Here is a 10,615-nt window from a genome sequence, read left to right as displayed (position 1 = left end):
TAAAGATAAATAATCAATTATCCACCCATTCATTTCCTAGGGGCATTACTAGAAATACCACTTCTCTCAAGGGGCCGGCCCAAAAGATTCCCCCGAATGGAAATGCTCACTTCCAGATCCTACATCATGCCTTTCACCCGCTCCATGTCCCCTCACCAATGCGTGGGCCCCACCATGAAAGCCCTCGCAAGGGTGAAGTTGTCATGTGCCTCCACGTATATAGGGGACTGTCCTCAACCCCATCTACCAACCTACACACCCGCTTCCCCCACTTCATTAAAAACTCTGCCAATTTCGGCGAGGCTCCATTCCCCCAATGACTACGATGAGGTACTAGCGGCCATATGCGGCGGTGTGATCCTCGCGAGCCTCAGGACGCTCGCGTTAACGTGGAGGGTGACGGAGGCAGCACGGTGGCTTGAGAAGAAGAAGCCCTGACAGACGACGCATCCTTGGGCTCAGTAAGTTTGGGAGCAGGCTCAGGATGGAGAACCACTACGAGGAGTTCGAGGTTGAATCCGGGGACTCCGACTTGGAGCTCGGGCGTGATGGGGTCGCTGATAAGGATAACAACCACAAGGTTGTGGAGATTAAGTCGTGAGCTGCCGTCAGGATGTCCCTGTCCGAAGGTATCGGTCCCATGTCGTGATAACTGCTTTTAATCCGTGTATTAGGGTTAGTTTTCATCCTGTTTGCTGTAGAACATATTGTACTACAACAATTTCTTCTTCTTAGGTAGGACACAAAGGTTTGAAACTGCATATAAGCCTGGCCACAATAGACATTTTCTATTATCATGTGGTTTACACTTATGTTTCCTGGTTTTGTGTGGTTTAAGCTTGTATGCTTTTTAATTTCACACTATTTACACTCCTTTTCTCTCTGTAAATTGAGTGCCGACAAAAATTTATGTATTGATCCCATGGTAACAATGCAATATATGCATCAATCAGCCGAGAAAGACTTGCAGCCCCATTGTTAGGTAGGACAAAGGTTTATAAGCCATGTGCATTGTTAAATCTTGGATATTCATAAATTTTTGTATTTATGGTTTGCAAAATGTTAGATCTCCATACACATGGTTAGTTCAAGGATGTGATGAGAAATTTGCAATGCTAACTTACAATTTATATAACTACCATATGATAATGCTGTCAATTGCACATGAAGTACATGCAAGTAACTCAATGGAGTAACTTTTTGTTTCTTTGAGAATAATGGAGTGACTAGCTATAGGTGATGTACAAAAATTCTAAAGTTATAAACAATCATTTACGAGAAGATATTGGTTCAACTTTTGGTTGGATGAACTCGTCCAACAAACCCAGACGGAGGGAGTATGAAAGTAGTAATAAAGCCATACTATAGGTGTGTACTACAATCTTGAGCTAATAAATGAAATAACTAGCTATTAATTATTTGCAAGTATCTTAAAATTACATAAAATCATTTATGACAAGATTTTGGTTAAACATTTGGTTGGATGAACCCGTCCAATAAACTCGGACGGGCGGAGTATGACCATAGTAGTACACTCATGCTAGAGGTGTGTAGTATAATCTTGAGCTAATTAATAAATGGAGTAAGTAGCTATGAGTGATTTGCAAATACCTTAGCATTACACACAATGATTTATGAGAAGATTTTTTTAGCATTACACACGATCATTTATGAGAAGATTTTTGGTTAAACGTAGGTTGGATGAACCCGTCCAACCTACACAGACGGATAGTGTACGACAGTAGTAGTACAGTCATACTGTAAGTGTGTAGTTCGGTATTGAGCTAATAAATGAAGTAACTAATTATGAGTTATTTGTAAGGATCTTAAAATTACATGCAAACATTTATGAGAATATATTAGTTAAACGTCCACGGGGGAGGGGCGATGACTATGAGAAGATATTGGTTAAATGTCACAAGTGTGTAGTACTATCCTCACGACCCTCAAGCCGTCGACGGTGATGCGGAGGGTGGTGGAGGCGGTGTTGTGGCCTGATAAGAAGGAGCCCTGGTGGCGTGGTGGCGGAAGTCGAGGCTTCATGGGGCTAGGCGGGCTTGGGGTCGAGCTCGGCTTCGACAACGACGATGTGGGCTTCAAGGCCAATTTCAAGGAATTAGGTTAAGGGCTAGGCCATTTTTGTTTCTCAGCCATGTTTGCCTGATTAGGCTGGTAGGCTAGTTTCGGCACTATTCCTTCAGAGAATCAATTTTGGTTGCTAGGTTGTCGATCTTGTTATTTATATTTTTTCTTGAGATTTGATGGTGATTCTTATGTTTACTATTTATAGTCAGAAAGGATTGAAAATCTACAGAGAAGGGGTTGAATCTCTCCGTTTTGTATGGAGGTCTTGGCCTTTTGGGTTGTTGCCTTGTTTTAGATGGTTGTAGATTTGCATGGGGATTTTTCTATACTAATGCTTTTACCCAAACCTAAAGAGGACTGCACCAATGATGGTTCAATGTTCATAATAATTGTGATATCATACATATGAATTCATGTCCATGATGAAATTAATTACTTTTTGTGAGACAAGCTTGTCTTTCTTCCTTTCTCTTAGCAATGACATCGATCTTCCATTGCAGATGACTTAAGCACCATGACTACAAATGATGTTGATGGTTCTGCACAAAGGTCAGCAAAGAGGAAGAGTAAGAACCAATTCATGGGTATCCGACAGCGCTCCCGGGCTAGGTGGGGTGCGGAAATTAGAGATCCTATCAAGGGTGTCCGTCTCTGGCTTGGTACTTTCAACAGTGCTGAAGAAGCTGCAAGAGCTTATGATGTTGAAGCACGCAGGATCCATGGCAAGAAGGCCAAGATTAACTTTCCAGAGGAACCAAAACTTCCTCAGAAGAGTCGTGCTCCCCCTGCTTCTCCCAAAGTACCCAAGCCAAGTGTAGCACAGGAACATAGTTTCATACCAGCATTCAACAACCTTGTCAACCAAAATGCTTTTGTCTACCCATCTGCTCACTTTGCATCAAAGCAGCCGCTTGTTCAGCCTGAGAATGTGCCATTTGTTCCTCCAATGAGCACTATTGCCCCTGTTGAAGCTCCTGTTATGAATATGTACTCTGACCAGGGAAGTAACTCCTTTGGCTTCTCTAAGTTGGGTTGGAAGTATCACACCAAGACTCCTGATATATCATCCATTGCTCCCATTTCTACCATTGCTGAAGGAGCAGAACCTGTGCTTGTCAAGAATAACACCTACAACTCATTGGCGCCTCCTATTATGGAGAATAATGTTGTCAATTTCGAACCTTGGATGAGATATCTTATGGATGATAGCGTGGATGAGATGATTGATAGCCTACTTAATTTTGATGTGCCTCGGGATGTCATTAGCAACAGGACCTTTGGAGCTTCGATGCCATGCCCATCCGTGGCCAATTTTTCTGTGGGAAGCAAACCTTGTATATCGGGACAAAGGGTAAGCCTTCAATTTTGGATGTTCAGTCCGAGATGATAATCTTTTCATTGCTCTGAACTTTTTGTTTTGTGTTTCAGGAATAAGGCTATGAAGATTGGAAAGCACCCTATTGTCCCCTCTGGCTAGCATATGCTTATGTCCAAGCTTAGATGCAAAAATGTTGCATCACAATTCTCTATTGTAATCGACCCATTACCTAGTTGACTGTCGCTATGTGGCAACCATTTATGAGTCCGATGAACCGTTGTCTTGTCTTTTGCCAACTTTTATGTCGTCGCTACCATTTCTGAATTTGAAGAACATGAATCTGTGTCCAGTTTGCTTTAATCTGTGCACTTCTTCGCATTTTATTTCCTTCTGGATGTTTATTTATTTTTGGAGATAAAAGTAGTACTCGGCTTATATTGAATTTGGTGTCAAGTTTGCTTTAATAGGTGCACTTGATTGCCTTTTCCTAGTTCTGGAGTACCAGATTTACTAATCCTTGATACTAGATGCGTATGTGTGATCATACGTGGAGTCATTCCTTCTACATGTAGTTCTTCTCACCGATATAGTTAACTTACACAAACATTTAGTGCGCCTACTAATTCAAGATTTGATGGATCTGTTCCATTTCAGTGCATTCTTGATTTATTGCTATAACCTTCACAAACTTTTAATGCATTTTAGTTCCCTCAACACCTCTCAATGTGAGAAGACAGATGAACCACATATACGTTTCACTTGATTTATTGCCATAACCTTCACCAAATTGGAGGTCTCATGTCACTATCATGTTAGGTCCTTAATTTGATTTAACATCAGCATAAGTAGTGCATGTCGCCTTCTTATGATGAGCATGTTATTATTACTCGACAATCACATGGCGCTCATCATAGATAGTTTACACGGAGGCTATTTTATTACTCACATGGAGGTTGGTTTTCATTATCCGCGGATTATCAGGAAGCAGGTCCCTTCGGTGATCAGGTCTCTGTAAAGAATTGGTTCTCACTTACATGGTTCTCTAACATGTATAATTCTACATGAAAGGAGAAGGTGAATGACTCATGGTCGAGATTAAATCAAAGTGAGGTATGAAGACAACTTCCATTAGAGTGCTTTTACAACTACCAACCGTGCAAACAAGCTCCAAACTAGTTCGAGCAGGCCAATAATTATTCAAATCTTCTTGTTGTTTTGACGATTCATGGCTAGAGCTAGCTGGAAGCTGTTATGGAGAGCCAATTGTTTTCTTCCTGATGACTCCTAATTCTAGTCCAATCATCCAACTATGTGGGGCTACCATTTTATCATTGCACTTGTCTTGTCCCCGTTTTAAGGACAACAATTGTGTTTTTTGAGTTCCTTGAGAAGGGCATTTTGGTGACCGGGCTCCATGGAGCCTGGAATTTTTGAAAAAAATAAATCAAAAGTCAAAATTCATGATTGAAAAACAACTAAAAATATATGTAAGGATGCAAAGCTGAAATTTATATGTGTGTGAAAATTCAGGAGGAAATACCTTGAATGTACAAAAAAATCATGGACTTTGAGGATGAATAGTACCATGTGCAAAAAAAGTCACTCAATGCATGGATGTGCTTTCTTTGCTGGTGGGTTTTCCATCCTAATAGATACCAAATTATATTAAGCTAACAATAACAAAGTAGATTTTATTTTTCATAATATAGTTTCATTATAATCAACATATTTGATCTGTGTTGACTTTACACATTCTTAAGTGCACTATGAAAAAAATAGAAACTTGTCTTATAAAACTATTCAAATTTCATTGTATGTCGAGTGTTTGTTTGTATGCCTAGAGTCAAACCATGGGCTCTCGGCTAAGAGATATACTCCGAGAGTCATACTCGGATAAGTTAAGCACACGGGAATGAGATGTTGTTGCTGAGTTGAAGTAACAAAGAACACAACGAAGGAAGCATACTCAACAAAAACAACACACGCCAAGAGCTAAACACGGCAAATAGATGCCACGTGCCATGTCTGTTTGCGCTTGATTTTCCGCGACCTCAGCCCGGGCGCTCTGCATATATTCTCAAAAAATAATTCCTCCCATGTAATTTACATCAATCGATGTGCAGGCCTCCTTTGTTAGTGACTGCTACTTGTGAGCTGTGTTGGGATTTTCCCCCAAAGAGGAGAGGAGATGTAGTACAATGGAGATAAGTATTTTCCTCAGCGAGAACCAAGGTTTATTGAACCAATAGGAGAATCATGCAAGGCCTCATGAACATCACCTGCACACACAAAAACAAATGTTTGCACCCAACACGGGCAAGAGGATTGTCAATCCCCTTGAATTCGTTACTTGCAAGGATTAAATTTTGTAGTGGTAGATAGATAAATTGCAAAACAAAATAAAAATAATAAAAATGCAGCAACAATAATTTTGTTTTATATTGTGATAAAGGTAGACTAGGGGGCATAGTTTTCACTAGAGGCTTCTCTCGAACACATAGCATACAATGGGTGAACAAATTACTGTTGGACAATTGATAGAAAAGCACATATTTATGACGATATCCAAGGCAATGATCATGTATATAGGCATCATGTCTGAGACAAGTAAACCAATTCCTGTCTGCATCTACTACTATTACTCCACCAATCGACCACTATCTAGCATGCATATATAGTATTAAGTTCATAAAAACGGAGTAACGCCTTAAGCAAGATGACATGATGTAGACAAAGTAAACCCAATCAATATGAATAAACCCCATTGTTTTACCCTTAATGGCATGAATACAAATACGTGTCTTGTCCCCTTCAGTCACTGGGATATAGAGCACATCAAGATTGAACGCATTACAAAGCACCTCTCCTACTGAAGATAAATCAATATAGTTGGTCAAACCAAACGGATAGATCAGAGAGTAATGCAAACTTATAACAATCATGCATAATAAAGTTCAGAAAAGACTCAATTACTTCTCATAAATATTCAAATCATAAACCCGCAATTCATCGGATCCCAACAAACACACCGCAAAAAAGATTACACTACTAGGAAAAACCTTATACATAAAATTTTATCAGTAGCATTGTCTAAAAGGACAACAGTAGCATGTTCTCGCAAAGAGCGCTACTGCTATTTGGATAGTAGCAGCGTGGCCAGGTGAAAAAGCGCTACTACTATAATTGCCACACCGTTGCCGGTAGGCTAGATATAGTAGTAGCGCCCTTCGGCAAACCGCGCTATAGCTAACAAAGTAGCAGTAGCATGTTTTTAGGTTAAGGCACTACTACTAAGTTTGAACTTGGCCACATAGTAGGCCCAACATAGCAACAGCGTGAATTAATAGCAGGCGCTGCTGTTACGGCCAGTAGTAGTTGCGCTTGTCCCTAAGCCGCGCTACTACTAAACCAAACTTATCATCTTCCTCCGCGCGGCCGACCCTCCCTCTCCACTCTCTTCCTCTCCCTCTCCACCCTCTCCCCACGCCACGACCTCGTCACCCGCCGCCACCGGAAGAGATCACCCGTGCTCCTGCTCCTCTTCCACCGAGGTATCTCCTCCCTCCCACCTCTCTCCCTTCTTCTCCTTCCACCTCCCTCTCCCTCCCTTCCTCCCTCCTACCTCCTCCCTTTCTAGCCTGCCTCGTTCGTCCTCCTCCTACCTCTCCTTCCCTCCAATCCCTCCCTCCTGCCTCTGGGCCCTCTCGGTAATGCACATCACTTAAAGCCTTGCAAGCATTGCAGCTAATGAGTTAGTTGCGGGATGATGTATTACAGAACGAGTAAAGAGACTTGCCGGTAACGAGATTGAACTAGGTATTAAGATACCGACGATCGAATCTCGGGCAAGTAACATACCGATGACAAAGGGAACAACGTATGTTGTTATGCGGTCTGACCGATAAAGATCTTCGTAGAATATGTAGGAGCCAATATGAGCATCCAGGTTCCGCTATTGGTTCGGCGGTATTGTTGGATGAAGCGGCGCGGACCGACATTACGCGTAAGCTTACGCGAGACTGATTCTACTGACGTGCTTTGCACACAGGTGGCTGGCGGGTGTCAGTTTCTCCAACTTTAGTTGAACCAAGTGTGGCTATGCCCGGTCCTTGCGAAGGTTAAAACAACATCAACTTGACAAACTATCGTTGTGGTTTTGATGCGTAGGTAAGAACGGTTCTTGCTAAGCCCGTAGCAGCCACGTAAAACTCGCAACAACAAAGTAGAGGACGTCTAACTTGTTTTTGCAGGGCATGTTGTGATGTGATATGGTCAAGACATGATGCTAAATTTTATTGTATGAGATGATCATGTTTTGTAACCGAGTTATCGGCAACTGGCAGGAGCCATATGGTTGTCGCTTTATTGTATGCAATGCAATCGCGCTGTAATGCTTTACTTTATCACTAAGCGGTAGCGATAGTCGTGGAAGCATAAGATTGGCGAGACGACAACAATGCTACGATGGAGATCAAGGTGTCGCGCCGCTGACGATGGTGATCATGACGGTACTTCGAAGATGGAGATCACAAGTACAATATGATGATGGCCATATCATATCACTATATTGATTGCATGTGATGTTTATCGTTTATGCATCTTATCTTGCTTTGATTGACGGTAGCATTATAAGATGATCCCTCACTAAATTATCAAAGTATAAGTGTTCTCCCTGAGTATGCACCATTGCGAAAGTTCTTCGTGCTGAGACACCACGTGATGATCGGGTGTGATAGGCTCTACATTCAAATACAACGGGTGCAAAACAGTTGCACACACGGAATACTCAGGTTAAACTTGACGAGCCTAGCATATAACAGATATGGCCTCGGAACACGGAGACCGAAAGGTCGAGCGTGAATCATATAGTAGATATGATCAACATATTGATGTTCACCATTGATACTACTCCATCTCACGTGATGATCGGACATGGTTTAAGTTGATTTGGATCACGTGATCACTTAGAGGATTAGAGAGATATCTTTCTAAGTGGGAGTTCTTAAGTAATATGATTAATTGAACTTAAATTTATCATGAACTTAGTACCTGATAGTATCTTTCTTGTCCATGTTTGATTGTAGATAGATGGCTCATGCTGTTGTTCCATTGAATTTTAATGCGTTCCTTGAGAAAGCAAAGTTGAAAGATGATGGTAGCAATTACACAGACTGGGTCCGTAACTTGAGGATTATCCTCATTGCTGCACAGAAGAATTACGTCCTGGAAGCACCGCTAAGTGCCAAGCCTGTTGTAGGAGCAACACCAGATGTTATGAACGTCTGGCAGAGCAAAGCTGATGACTACTCGATAGTTCAGTGTGCCATGCTTTACGGCTTAGAACCGGGTCTTCAACGACGTTTTAAACATCATGGAGCATATGAGATGTTCCAGGAGTTGAAGTTAATATTTCAAGCAAATGCCTGGATTGAGAGATATGAAGTCTCCAATAAGTTCTATAGCTGCAAGATGGAGGAGAATAGTTATGTCAGTGAACATATACTCAAAATGTCTAGGTATCATAATCACTTGACTCAACTAGGGGTTAATCTTCCTGTTGATAGTGTCATTGACAGAGTTCTTCAATCACTGCCACCAAGCTACAAAAGCATCGTGATGAACTATAATATGCAAGGGATGAATAAGACTATTCCTGAGCTCTTCGCGATGCTAAAAGCCGCGGATGTAGAAATCAAGAAGGAGCATCAAGTGTTGATGGTCAATAACACCAGTTTCAAGAAAAAGGGCAAAGGGAAGAAGAAAGGGAACTTCAAGAAGAACAGCAAACAAGTTGCTGCTCAGGAGAAGAGACCCAAGTCTGGACCTAAGCCTGAGACTGAGTGCTTCTACTGCAAGCAGACTGGTCACTGGAAGCGGAACTGCCCCAAGTATTTGGCGGATAAGAAGGATGGCAAAGTGAACAAAGGTATATGTGATATACATGTTATTGATGTGTACCTTACTAATGCTCGCAGTAGCACCTGGGTATTTGATACTGGTTCTGTTGCTAACATTTGCAACTCGAAACAGGGGCTACAGATTAAGCGAAGATTGGCTAAGGACGAGGTGACGATGCGCGTGGGAAATGGTTCCAAAGTCGATGTGATCGCGGTCGGCACACTACCTCTACATCTACCTTCGGGATTAGTATTAGACCTAAATAATTGTTATTTGGTGCCAGCGTTGAGCATGAACATTATATCTGGATCTTGTTTGATGCGAGACGGTTATTCATTTAAATCAGAGAATAATGGTTGTTCTATTTATATGAGTAATATCTTTTATGGTCATGCACCCTAGAGTGGTCTATTTTTGATGAATCTCGATAGTAGTGATACACATATTCATAATGTTGAAATCAAAAGATGTAGAGTTGATAATAATAGTGCAACTTATTTGTGGCACTGCCGTTTAAGTCATATCGGTGTAAAGCGCATGAGGAAACTCCATACTGATGGACTTTTGGAACCACTTGATTATGAATCACTTGGTACTTGCGAACCGTGCCTCATGGGTAAGATGACTAAAACGCCGTTCTCCGGTACTATGGAGAGAGCAACAGATTTGTTGGAAATCATACATACAGATGTATGTGGTCCAATGAATGTTGAGGCTCGTGGCGGATATCGTTATTTTCTCACCTTCATAGATGATTTAAGCAGATATGGGTATATCTACTTAATGAAACATAAATCTGAAACATTTGAAAAGTTCAAAGAATTTCAGAGTGAAGTTGAAAATCATCGTAACAAGAAAATAAAGTTTCTATGATCTGATCGTGGAGGAGAATATTTGAGTTACGAGTTTGGTCTACATTTGAAACAATGCGGAATAGTTTCGCAACTCACGCCACCCGGAACACCACAGCGTAATGGTGTGTCCGAACATCGTAATCGTACTTTATTAGATATGGTGCGATCTATGATGTCTTTTACTGATTTACTGCTATCGTTTTGGGGTTATGCGTTAGAGACGGCTGCATTCATGTTAAATAGGACACCATCGAAATCCGTTGAGACGATGCCTTATGAACTGTGGTTTGACAAGAAACCAAAGTTTACGTTTCTAAAAGTTTGGGGCTGTGATGCTTATACTACTAGGAAAAGGCCTACTAATGGCGCACCTAATTTGGCCATTAATGGCGCATCAGCGGTGCGCCATTAGTGCCACGCCATTAGTATATTTTACTAATGGCGCACCACTGGTGCGTCA

General features: G+C 41.5%; 1 pseudogene; it reads left to right on the top strand.

Annotated features, from left to right (window-relative positions):
- The first annotated feature begins 484 nt into the window (after window positions 1-484).
- LOC119314657 lies at window positions 485-3,730 on the top strand (annotated as a pseudogene).
- The last annotated feature ends 6,885 nt before the right edge of the window (window positions 3,731-10,615 follow it).

This window comes from Triticum dicoccoides, chromosome 6A (genome assembly GCF_002162155.2).
Source record: "Triticum dicoccoides isolate Atlit2015 ecotype Zavitan chromosome 6A, WEW_v2.0, whole genome shotgun sequence".
Taxonomy (NCBI): Eukaryota; Viridiplantae; Streptophyta; class Magnoliopsida; order Poales; family Poaceae; genus Triticum; species Triticum dicoccoides.
Note: the sequence above shows the minus strand (reverse complement) of the source record. Positions and strands in the feature narration are given on the sequence as shown.